Source organism: Elephantulus edwardii, unplaced genomic scaffold (genome assembly GCF_000299155.1).
Source record: "Elephantulus edwardii isolate Elephantulus edwardi_28Jun2011 unplaced genomic scaffold, EleEdw1.0 scaffold00019, whole genome shotgun sequence".
Taxonomy (NCBI): domain Eukaryota; kingdom Metazoa; phylum Chordata; class Mammalia; order Macroscelidea; family Macroscelididae; genus Elephantulus; species Elephantulus edwardii.
Window position 1 is genome coordinate 8,868,803 of NW_006399769.1, and position 13,621 is coordinate 8,882,423.

Consider the following 13,621-nt stretch of genomic DNA (forward strand, 5'->3'; position numbering starts at 1 on the left):
CTGTTCCTGAGATGGTTCTGAAATTCAGGTGGGATAGACTCAAGGTCATATTTTGGTTGCCTTGGATTTGGTTTAATTTTCCTCAGCTTTAACTTGAATTTGCATATGAGTAGTTGGTGGTCTGTTCCACAATCAGCTCCTGGCCTAGTTTTCACAGCTGATATTGAGCTTCTCCAGCAGTTCATGGGAGGTAACACTGGAGACTAGATGGTAGTTTTATGAAACAAAGTGTCAGAAAACCTACAACAAAATGAACACATAGCAGGAATCATCAGTATTCCTTTCTGCTCTAGGATGCAGTTCTTATAATCATTAAATAGGACGATATGTGTTATGATGCATAGCAGGTAGTTGCGATGATCATGCTGTGCATCAGAGAGCTGGGCAATGACTAGGGAGGATAGAAGGAGAATGGATGCCTTTGAGCTGTGGGGCTGGAAAGGAGTATTGAATAAGCCATGGACTGCTAAGAGAACCAGGTCCATCCTGGAGAGAGTGAAACCAGGCTCCCCCTTGGAGGCATGGATTTTGAAGCTCCTTCTCGCATACTTTGTGCATGTTGTCAGGAGGGACCAGTTCTTGGAGAAGGACATCATTCTTGGAAGGGTGGAGGGAGAGCACAGAAGAGGAAGTCTTGATGAGACATATTGAATCAGTGACTGGGGTCATGGGGACAGGTGTGTCAAAGATGATAAAATTGGCTCAGGGTAGAGCAGGGTTCAGAGCGGTTGTACATAGGTTTGCTATGAGTCAGAATCAATGTGATGGCACAAAACAATAACAATAATATGTGCTATGAAAACTGTAAAAAACTTTGAGAAATTTACAAACGGTTAGCAGCCCACTGCTCTAGAGTCAATTTTGATTCATAATGACACTATAGGACAGAGTATAACGATCCCATTGTGTTTCCAAAGCTGGAATCCTTATGGACACAGTGACATCTTTCTACCATGGAGTGGGTGGTGAGTTCTAACCGCTGAGCTTTTCGTTAGCAGACCTAAAAGAGTTCTGTTGTTATCATGTACTGTCATGTTGAAATCGACTCATAGTTCCCTTCACTGGTTTTCAGAGGCGGTATAATCACAAGGAGGAAGGTTGCCCATCTTTCTCCTGTGGAGCAGCTGGTGGATTCGAACCACATGCTCTTAGCTTGCCAGTATAGCACCTTACCACTAAGCCACCAGAGCTCCCTAACACAGTTACAGAGCCCCACAAAGGACTTCTGGCTGTGGAGACTGAGACAAGATTTCCTTCCCAGGCATCCTTGCTGTCACACTCCACTCACTTGTCACCACAGGCTGCCAGGGTGTTGCATAGCCTCTTCCTAGGTCACCTTAAGAAGTCTCCGTGGCCATGGAGATTAAAAAAATTTTTTTTTTATTAAAAGCATTGTATGTACTTAGAAGCATTCAGAATGCCAACAAAATAACTTTTTTCTTTTTTTTTCAGTTACAATGTGGTGTTCAGTTAACAGAACAATTGCTTCATACAAGCTGCATCACAGACAACTGAAGATTTTTTTTAAAAAACAACACAACTCTGCTGTCCTCAAATAGAACTAACTTGTGCCACATGCCATCCAGAGCCTGCCTTAAGTCTCCATGCCCATGTACATATGGTAAACCCACACAGTACCAGGCAAGGGTGGTGGCTACTGCCAAGGAGGGACCTACAGACACATCTGGTAGAGTGTTAAGAATTTTAAAAAAAATCCCAGTAACACTACAGTTTAAAGCTAGATATTGCACAGTGTGTTAACATGTCTCTTTCGAAGTAATGAGTTGTGTACAGAGGGCTAAATGCTTGAAGACAAGAAGGGGGAAATTGCTGAAGAGGCAGCTTATTCATCCTCTTCTATCCTCTTCATCTTCCTCCTTGATGTTTCCCTTCTGGCCTTGCCGACTCCCTTTTTGGCTGGATCAGGCTTTCCTTTAGCTTGGTATGCAGCAATATCCTTTTTGCATTTTCCTTTCAGCAACCCTCTGCTCCTAAGACAGCTTCTCACTGGCGGCACATTCTGTAACATCTTGGGTCTTGGTAGGCCAAAGATTTCCTAATAACTTTGTTATGTACTGTGAATGGTTGAAAATTTGAGTGTGAAAATTTGAACTCTGGTGGCCTCTTGCTAAGAAACTGTGCTACAATCCCAAAGGCGTGTGGTTTGAGTCCAGCAGCCACACCTGTGAAAAACCCCCTGGGAGGCCAGCTGTGGGTCAGTCCTAGCTCTACAGAACAACAACAACAGTGTGTGATTGTAAATTGTAAATGACTAGGACTGAAGCTGCAAGGCTTCACATCTCTCCTAGTTTCTTAGCAACATCACCAATATGTCCACCAGGGTGTTCACCTTTGATTTGGGAGTGATACACAGAACAGAACCATGAAACAGCTGGAGGCCTCTCAGACGTAACTGCTGTAAACATATGGGTGGTGAGTGCCCGTCCCTCTCCTGCTGTTGCATTCCAACAATCAGAGACAAACCCCTCGGGACCACCCCCAGGAGCGCCATCCTCAGGCCCACAGGGCCTTCACATTACCCTTTTGTTTCCCCTTTAGGAGATATTAAGGCTTTCACCTCTCATGCTCTTTGTCCTCCTTTGCCTTGTCTTCAAATTCTCTCGCTGGAGCAGATGCGTGCTTCTATGTCTCATGTCTCTGAGCACTTCTTAGAAAATTCTGAGGCATTGACTCAAGTTCTGAGTGCTGTTTTTTTGTGTTCCTCCCAGCAAGTTTGTTTCTCAGCTTCTTAGAATCGCCTTTGTCTGCGTGCAGTTATTTTTCTGAGAGGCGCAGAGCCACCCAAAGCCATCCTGTTCTGTTGTCCCAGGGCTGTCTTTATGGGGCTCACTGTACTGCCAAGGGAACATTCCTGAGTGCCTACTCACAGCAGACAGCTACCACCACCAACTGCCCTCGGACTGACTCCAGGGCCACCGTGAGGGGCCGAGCGGAGCTGGGCTGTGTGGGGTTTGCGATGGCTGCTTTCTGGGAAGTAGTAGGTCACTAGACCCGCTGCTGAGTTGCCTCTGGGTGAACTCAAGCCTCTCATTCTCAGTTAGCAACCAGCTCCGTGGGGACAGGTCAGGGACTTCTGCAGCATTTAGAAAGCAAAAGCCCATGGCTGTCACAAAAGCCCATGGCTGTCGACTGGGCTCTGACTCATGACGGCTCTCTGCCTGTTTCAAAGCTGTTACCTTTATGGCAGGAGATGGGCTGGCCATCTTTCTTCAGAAGAGATGCTGGTAGATTCAAATCACTGACTCTTAGGTTAACAGCCAACACGTAACTTACGGCATTGCCAAGCATCAGCTGTAAAAAACTAGCATTATTACGCCATCACCATATTTGTCCCATCTTACTGTTGAAGGGCATGAGGATATGGGTGGTGACCCCCTGGTGGCACACAGCTGCCATGTGCTGGGTCTGGAATCCAGGCTGTTCAAGGCTGTACTCCTACACCACTGACACCCCCAGTTCACCCTGAGGAGTCCTAGCCTAAGGTGAGCACTCTAGGAGGAATGTTTAAGGATTTCAGAATAACTAGAATGCTAGGCCATCCTGGGGGGGTCTCTGCCCCGGGGTGGGGGATGCTAAGAGAAAGGTCACCTCCCCTCCCACCAGAGAAAGCCACCAGCTCCTTTCTGGCCAAGCCTGGAGTGAGTCAGCATGATGGTGACCACAGGCAGCTGGCCCCAGCATGGTGACAAACAGAACTAAGCTTGCATCGGAACTTGGCCAGATAAACACAGACATGTTTCCTAACTTCCCTCGTCTTGATTGCCTCATCCGTAAATCCAACAACACTTGTCCTATCATGCAGGCTGTCAAGACATTCAAAGGAGAGGACTGATATATGCTGAAGACCTTATGATCATTGGAAATGAGCACACTCATTATTTGTTTGTGTTTCTAAGCAGCAGATTCAGTAAGTGAATGAAACAGCTTCTCAGTCCCCACTCCCTGAGCCTTCCTCCTGTCCGCACTAGTACTGCTTTGTTCCCAGGGAGCCAGAAGGTGAGCGCATGCCCAGCCCAGGCTATTCATCTCTCTGGCTGAATGGGTTTGCCCCAAGCCAAAGCAAGCAAAGGTGTTGCAAGGATTTCCCCCCTTTTGACTCACATAAATGAAATAAACCAACGACTTAGATTAACAGCCTCTGGTATGCTGTATGGGGCACTGACTGTGCTCAGCTTCACATTGTTCTGGGAGCCTCATGGTAGGCCCTGTGCTGCAAGGGCGCTGCCATCATTCCTCACTCCCACGGAGTCCTGAGGAGCAGGGGGTGCAGTCAGTCTAGAGGTTTGCACTCTGCAAGGCCTCAAAAGAAGGACCCGGCAGGCTGCTTCCAAAACAGTCAGCCCTTGAGAACACTCTTTGGAGCACAGTCCTGCGCTTGACAACGCAAACTTAAATCCCCTGCCCGGGAGCTGTACCACAGGCTTTCTGATGCTCATCTTTACAGAAGCACCGGCTACATCCTCCTCTGGCAGAGCTGCTGGAAGGTTCCAACTGGTGACCTTTTTATTAGCAACCCAACTCTCCCCGCCCCTCATTTTTATTGTCATTTGGGTGAAAACTTAAAAAGCAAATTAGTTTTCCAGTCAACATTTCATATACATTTTTATTTGTTACATAGATGGTAATACCTACAACATAGCAAGACTCTTTTACTTTTATTTCTCTCTCCCATTTCCATTTGTGCTTTCTTCCTCTCCCTTCTGGCCTTCTGAACTTTATCCCTGGACAAAGTCTTCCCTTTGGTTCTGTATGATTAGTTATTCTGAGGAGCTCATGCATTCCCCCCCAAAAAAAATTTTATTTTATATTGTTTTAAAATTTTATACTGTTTTACTTACAAAGTTCATATACATTGTTTTTCATACTGGATCTTTCCCAGTTCCTTTTACCCATTCCTCCATCCATCCACCAAATTGTGCAACCCTGTGGTTACTCCCCCACCCCATCCTCGCCCCTCTGCTCCCCCCCCATAGATCCTCATACATATTTTACTAGTTGTCTATTTCTAAAATAATGGTCTTGTTCAGTATTTGTACTTATGGGACTGGGACTTAACTCACTGTAACAGCATTGCCTCTATGGTGGCTGGTTTTTTTCCCCCCAGGTTTCCACTTGCATTCCAAAAACCACATTTTTAAGCCATTATAGGACAATGTTGAGGAATTAGGGCCCATTTGGGGCAGGAGATAAAGGCTGTCAGGGAGGATGGCCTAGACATCAGAAAAGACCCAGGTGAGCTCTCACCCAGAGAGAGCAGCAAGCAGGTATGGAGTAAATGTAGAGATTGTGGTGCCACGGTGGACACCGACCTGGAGGTCTGGAGCCCTGGCTGGAGTAGAGAGCCACTGTGCCTGGGCATTCCCAACCAGCCTCAAATCAGCAGCTCTGCAGTCTAATGCTAGAGGCTCCCACAGCAAGTCCTGACACACCTACAATAGGGTGAGCAAGTCAAACTACGTAGAGCTTCAGATGAAATAATGGCTTCCTCCAATGTATGTAGGGGATGGGGGAGGGGACGGAGAGCTGGGGGATGGCCCTGTGGAAGCAGCAGGAAGATCCAAGAGAAAGGTCATTGTGCCTGGAAGGATCTGGGTGTGAAGAGCTGGGTGCAGGAGCTGCTGGGGAATTGATAAGTTTTGGGAGCAACCACAAAGTGATGGTAGGCTTATAGGAACTCCATGCTTCTCCCATCCTCCAATACTCATGACTACAGTGAGACGGAAATCATCATGCTGGGTTTACTCTAACAACCTCAATGCTCAGAGTGTTAACTCTGAGATACTGACAAAGGCGGTTGGAATTCACCAAGATGCTCCCCTCTGGAAAGATGGGTGATCTCCCCAACCTCTCCTGAAAACTCACAATCACCATAATCACCACTTTAACTTTGTTGATACTTTGTATGTTTTGGAGCTCTGGTGGCCTAGTGGCAAGAGGCTATGCTGCAATCCTGAAGGCACGTGGTTCAAGGCCAGCAGCAGCTCCACAGGAGAAGGATGGGCGGTCTCCTCCCATGCGATTAACTGCCTCTGAAAACCCGCCAGGGGGTCAGCTATGGGTCAGTTCTGACTCTATGGTACACAACAACAATAGTATCCTTTGAGGGTATGTTTTGAAAGAGAATCTACCTCTGGCACATTTCACCTAAGTAAAGGTAAATATCTAGCTTGAGATCACACAGTGTCTTGGTCAGGCAAAGAACCAAAAGCTTTGTTTGATTAGATCAAAATGACTAGAAAATGCTTGTGCCCAGCCTGTCCCTTTCCTGCTAAGAGAACAATGGTCTCTTTACTTTCCACCTTGAAGGAGAACCTTGCTCTGCAAGATGATTTTTTTTTTTGGATTTCAAAATGAAGAACAGGGAGGAAAGGGGGGAAAAATCACAGAGGCATGATTTTCAATGACCAGCAGGGTCCCAGGCAACAGGGCGGCTCCATCTGTACCTGAGGAGAAGCCTGTGGGTGTAACATGGGGAGTGAGGTAAGGCAAGGCTGCCACCCAGGCGTGCCGGGCACACATGTCTGCCCAAAGGACACACAGTCCACACCGCGCAGGTATCTGAAAGCTAGTGGCCACTGTTGGGTTTCTGTCTGGATAGGGAGGGTTATGATCACATGAAACTGTCAGACAAACTGACCTGGGCAGCTTCAGGCAGGATGGAGCAAATTACTGAGTTTCACAGTCCTTTGGAGGAAAGGCAGGTTTATTACTTTCAAGTAGATACAGTAATGGGAAGCAGGTGTGACAGGAGAAGTCCTTGGAGAACTGCTTCGGGGATGAGGCAAGGCGGAGTTGAAACTGACAAAGCAGTTGTTTATATGTGAACAGATGAGCATGTTTATAAATGTCTTGTTTCAATGTCTTTTCCAATATTCTTTTGAATCTTTCCGTACTTCTATGAAAAAAAAAAAGATTGTTTAAGCAGAGGTAGGCTTGCATGCAGCCATGTCCAATTTATTACACACACACACACACACCCTTCTGCCGCCTCTTCATGATCAAGGGTGTTTGTCTAAGTTGGCAGCTCATGAGGAAGCTTTCATTTCATAGCAGGAAGTGGAGCTGAGCCAAACATTCCACATGATCCCAGCCTAACCCATCTCAAGGCTCTTGTCTCCAGACTTAAACCAAGCCAAGTGCCTTGCTGTTGAGACAGTTCTGACTCAGCGGCCCCACAGGGCAGGATTACCAAGGCTGTCAGTCTTTACGGCAGCAGACTACTTCCTCCGGTGGAGCCGCTGCTGGGCTCGGACCGCTGACCTGCTCGCTAACGGGCACCTTATCACTGCACCACCAGAGCTCCTTTTAGTTCATCTTCCTTTTGTCCAATAATCTTTGGTAAAATTTAAAAAACGAACACACAAACCTTATCATCGAGCCCATTTCTACCCAGAGTGGCCCCGTACAATGAGGGGCCCATCTGCCATCCGTAAGTTTTCAGTGGCTGCTTTCCCAGAAGGGACCCTTCTTCTGAGGAGCCTCTGGATGGACTTAAACCTCCAGCTTTCAGTTAACAGTCGAACACATTCACCTTTATCACTCCCTGATGGATTAGCCAAGTTTGAACTCTCAGAGAAGAAGGGGGAGGAAGTGGAAGGCTCGCTTGTGGTACTGGACCTGCACCAGCCCCAGATAACAGGCGGTAAAGTCGTGAATAAATGGATTGGATAGATATTCTCCAGTGACTACTGTGTGTTGGGCCTTTGGGGGCTGTGCTGATGGACGAGATGTGCCCCATGCCCGCCCCCCAGCAAGATGGAATTTAGTAAATGAGAGAAGATATTCATTCTACCAATGACACAAGCCAAAGTGAAGGTAATAAATCAAATAGAAATAAACAGCATTCCACGGCAGTGCAGGCAAACAAGATCGCTTTTAATTGAAGAACCACAAAAAGCTCAAGAAGCAGGAGACATTTGAGGTAAACACTAAAGCTAAGTTAAAACACACATATAAAAAAATTGGAAACAAACTCCAGGTTCCACTGATAAAGGATACACAGATGGGTACAATTATTTTGAAGAGCACTTTGCAGTCACTCCTATGGTTAAAGATATGCATCCCATCCCCCAGAAACTGCACTTCCAGGTAAAAAATCTCAAACATAAACTCAAGGTTATAGGCACATATCCTTTTTATGCACACACAGCTTTCTATGCAATGTCAAAAAAATCAAACAACTTCAATGTCCACAAATAAGCAAAAACAATCAATTGAGGTATATCGATATGTTGGAATACTTTACACAGATAAACAAACGTTCCAGGGCTTCTAGTACCAAAGTCAATAACTGTAGAAACCACTTGTATTCATTTTTAAATATTTTTCTAACTCCATTTTTTAAATCTTTTTAAATTGTGATTCACATGAAAGTTTACAAACCACATTGGTTTTTCATGGAATCATTCATATACATTTTGATTTATAACATTAATTATAATATTCACAGCATAGTAACATTATCCTACTTTCTCCCTATAGTTCTGAGTTCCATGAATCCTTCTAGTCTACACCTTCCTGTCTTCTTCTGGCTTTATCCTGGACAAATGCTGCTCTTTTGATCTGGTATGAAGAAAATCACTGTCAAACACAATAAATTCTATTTACAATAGAATATTATTTCTGAAAAATGTATAACACACAAAATGACATGTTATTTACTTAGAAAGTGAATTTTATATATAAAAGGGAAAGATACCTATTAAGCTATTGATTAGTTTGTGAAAAGAAAGACAGAAAAATTGAGGAGGGGGATATCAAGAGGGTTTGATCTTTGTCTTAATTATGTTTTTAGTATTTTACCTCTTTTTGAAATTTCTAATGAAATATGAACATATTCAGTCTGGAGAGCAGGTATATGGGCTTCTGCTACACGATTACTTATATCCCTGTGTTTTTGAAATACTGGAGGCAGTGTTTTATTCTTTTTAACATAAATGTTAGGTTGAAGGTGACTTGATAGCAACTAACAACAACAACAACAAAATGCTGGATAAAAGGGGAGGGCATGGAAATAGAGGAAGACCCAGGACAAGATGGACAGAATGACGGCTGCTGAGTCGTAAGAGGACTTGATGGCACTTAACAACAACAATATAATGTTTTCAGAAAATGCAGAGCAGGACTCACCAGAAAGTAAAGACAATTCTCCAAGATCCAAACACAAATAACAAACTAAAAATAAAAATGTTAACTCTGGAGAATTGATACTGCAGAGGCTGGTGGGTGCAGGGGTTTTGTTAGCCAAGGAGTAGAGTTAAAATGCGAATAATTCACCTAATGACAGCAGAGCGCCCTGGATCCAGTAGACGAGAGATTCGTGTCTGGCACATGAAGACAAGCTATAAACTTCTTGGTTTTAGTCTGAGCTCTGAAAACAAAACAGAAAACTCCCAAAGGTCTTTGTTGTAAACAATAAAGTAGCAATTGCTTAACACCACAACTGCTCAAAGTGGTAATAGCATGGTAACAAACAAAAGACTAGCCAAATATTCTAAAAGGAAGATCTGAAGAAAAAGATACCTTCAGGGACCTTTAAACAACCTTGGCATATTTCTGCGAATTTATAAAGGAAGGTCTGATGGTTTAGTAGGAAGGAGTTGCACTGCCAATCAAAAGGCACATGCTTCAAATCCACCAGCTGCTCAGCTGGAGAAAGATGGGCAATCTCCTCCCATGTGATTGTCTCCAAAAACCCATAAAGGGTTAACAATGACTTGGTTCAGACCCCAGGGTATATAACAACAACAACAACAAAATAAGAAAACATGTTATTTTCAATTGAAAAGTTGAACAATAAACAAAGATAACAGAATCAATGCCTTTGAATTGTGTCACTGGAGAAGACTACTAAATATTCCATGTTGTTGTTGCTGTTATGTGTTAGCATAGCATTGAGTATTGAGTCAGATCAACTCATAGGTGACCCTCGAGGCGACTTTCAAAGTCTATAAATTACTCAGGATAAGATTGGCTATCTTTCACCCAATGAGCAGCTGGTTTCAAACTTCAGCCTTTGGGGTTGTAACGCAATTCCTCACCACTGTTGTTGTTGTTGGTATGTTCTATCAAGTCAAGTATGACTCACTGTGACCCTATGAACAACAGATCTAAACCCTGTCCTATCCTGCATCACTTTCATCATCCCTGACACACTTAAGTCCATTGCGGCACCAATTCATCTCATTGAGAGTATTCCTCTCTTTCACTGACCTTTGACGTTTCCTTGCATGATGTCCTTTTCCCAAAAATAGCCTCTTCTAACAACGTGCCCAAAGGATCAGCATGTGTTGGCACTGGCTCAAAGACAATGGGATTTGAGTTTTGGTTTTAGGAGAGAAGTTTGAGAAAAGGATAGAAAGGATATTAGAGCCACAAAGTTTGCAAATTTGATGAGAAACATTAATCAATGTATCTAAGAAGCTCAACAAATTCTGACTAGAATAAACTCAAGGAGATTCATTTGGACACATCATCATCGAACTGTCAAAAACTAAAGAAAAAGAAAGTCTTGACAGTGACAAGAGCACAAAACAACTGTTCATATATAAGGACTTCTCCTTGGGAACCATGGAATGAGATAATATATTCAAAATTGTTGTTGTTGTTAAGTGCTGTTGAATTGAGCATGACTCTTAGAGACCCTATGAGCAAAAGACCCGAACCCTGTTCTATAACTATCATCGTTTTTCTAAGTTCATAGAGTTTCTAGAGGCATGTTGTTTAGGAAGTGGATGCCACTCCTGCTTCCAAGCCTGTCTTAATCTGGAAGGTCCACTAAACACTGTCCGCCATGGGTAACCATTATGGCATTTGACTCACAAGTGGCACGGGATTCAGCATCACAGCAACCCCAGGTTACCTCAGTAAAGCAAATTGACAGACCAGTCCTGTACTACTTCTTTCTTTTTACTTCCTTGCAGTACAGGCTGTGTGCTTCTAGAGTGTGGGAAAACAGCTAGAGGTGGTAGATTCTAGCCTAGGAAGGCTGCTGTGTTATTTGTTTCATTCTGAAAGAAAAGACTTGTCTACCAAAAATTTTCTATCTGGTAGAATTTTCCTCCAATAATCAAGGAAAAATTTAAACAGAGATAACCAAAGTCATAGTAAAGATAAATAATTTAACTTAGCCAGGGTCTATCCTGTCTCCATACTTTTTCAACCTGTATGCAGAACAGATTATCCAGGAAGCTGGGCTCTATGAGGAGAAATGTGGGGTCAAGACTGGTGGAAGATATATCAACAATCTGCATTATGCAGATGACACAACCCTGCTTGCTGAAACTGAGAAGGACCTGAAGCACTTGCTGCAGAGGGTCAAGGACTGCAGCCTACAATATGGATTGAGGCTCAATGTCAAGAAGACAAAGATTCTCACCACTGGACCAATTGGCAGCATCAGGATGGATGGTGAAGAGATTGAGATTGTTCACAGCTTTAGTTTGCTTGACTCCACAGTCAACACTCTTGGCACCAGTAGCCAGGAAATTAAAAGGTGTATTGCGATGGGAAAGTCTGCTGTCAGGGACCTCTCCAAAGTACTGAAGAGCAATGGTGTCTCTCTGGAGACTAAGGTACGTTTGATACAGTCTTTGGTCTTCCCAATCACTTGTTATGCATCAGAGAGTTGGACAATGACTAAGGAGAATAGAAGGAGAATTGATGCCTTTGAGCTGTGATGTTGGAGAAGAGTATTGAGAATACCATGGACTGCTAGGAAAACAAACAGATTCATCCTGGAAAGGGTTAAACTGGGCTGCTCCTTGGATGCAGGGATTCTGAGGCTCCGTCTAACATACTTTGGACATGTTGTAAGGAAGGACCGGTCCTTGGAGAGGGACATCATGCTTGGTAGGGTAGAGGGACAGCACAGGAGAGGAAGGCCCTCTATGAGGTAGATTGATTCAGTGACTGGGGTAATCGGGATGGGTGTATTGGAGACGGTGCCACTGGCACAGGACAGAGTAGAGTTTAGGGCTGTTGTATATAGGGTCGCTATGAGTCTCAAGTGACTCGATGGCACATAACAACAACAACAGGGTCTATCAAATTGATTTTTAACAAATATAGCTATATACTACTTATAAAAGATACAATAAAAATATATGTGCCCAGAAAAGGTAAAATCATAGAATTAACAGATAAAATAGATTTTAATACAAAAGACCTCAGAGAACTGAAGATCAATATAGAATAGCTAAAATAAATGCACTTAAAAACTAGAACAATTTTAAATTTCATAAAGGAGGCCTGGGAGCACAGCATTTAAGCACTCGGCTGCTAACAGACCATTTGAAGTTGGAATCCATCCGCTCTTTTATGGGGGAGAAATGAAGCACCTGTTTCTGTAAGAGGCACAGCCTGGAAACCCTGTGAGGCAGCGCTCCTCTGTCCCTACAGGGCTACTTGGAATCAGAATTGACTCAATGACAATTTGATAGGTTAGACACCTAGTACATAACTTCAAAATAGAGAAAGTTTAACAGAATTGCAAAAAAAGAAACTAACAGGTCCACTTTATTACTAGATCTCTCTGTAACTCTAAGAAGTAAGATTTGTAATGTTTTCAATTAATTTTTATTTAATGGGCAAATACAGAACCTTTCAATTCATTGTAGAACTCCTGTGTTTTTTCCTTTGGAATATGGGGGTGTGGGAGGAAATTATCATCAACTATGCAATGAAAAGAAAACCTAACTGTCTGGGGGGGGGGGGAAATTTGGCAACACCGTCTCAGACAAGGGTCTCATATCAAAAGTTTACAGAATCCTACAAGACCTCCACAAGAAAAAGACCAATAACTCAATTACAAAATGGGCGAAAGACATGGAAAGACTTTTCACAAAAGAAGATATTTGAATGACCAACAGACACATAAAGAAATGCACACAATCACTTGCAATAAGAAAGATGCAAATAAAAGATTTCAACGCACTCCAGTAGCAGTGGCAAAGTTTAAAAGGATAGTAAGCAATAAATGTTAGAGAGGATACAGAGAGATAGGAATTCTCATACACACTCTTGGTGGGGTTGTAAAAGGGTGCAACCACTCTGGAAGGCAGTCTGGCATTTCCTCAAAAAGCTGACAGAAATTCCATATGACCCAGTTATGCCACTAAGTAGGAGTATTGTTTGTTGTTGTTATGTGCCATCGAGTCGCTTGAGACTCATAATGACCCCATGTACAACAACCCTAAACCCTGCTCTATCCTGTACCAATAGCACTGCCTCTGACACACCCATCCTGATTACCCCAGTCACTGAATCAATCCACCTCATAGAGGGTCTTCCCCTCCTACACTGTACCTCCACCCTCCCAAGCATGATGTCCCTCTCCAAGGACCTGTCCCTCTTTACAACATGTCCAAAGTATGTCAGACGAAGCCCCAGAATCCTTGACTCCAAGGAGTATACTAGTGTAACCCTCTCCAGGATGAATTTGTTTTCTTGGCAGTCCATGGTATTTTCAGTACTCTTCTCCAGCACCACAGCTCAAAGGCATCAATTCTCCTTCTATCCTCCTTAGTCACTGTCCAACTCTCTGATGTATAACAAGTGATTGCAAAGACCATGGCCTGTATCAGATGCACCTTAGTCTCCA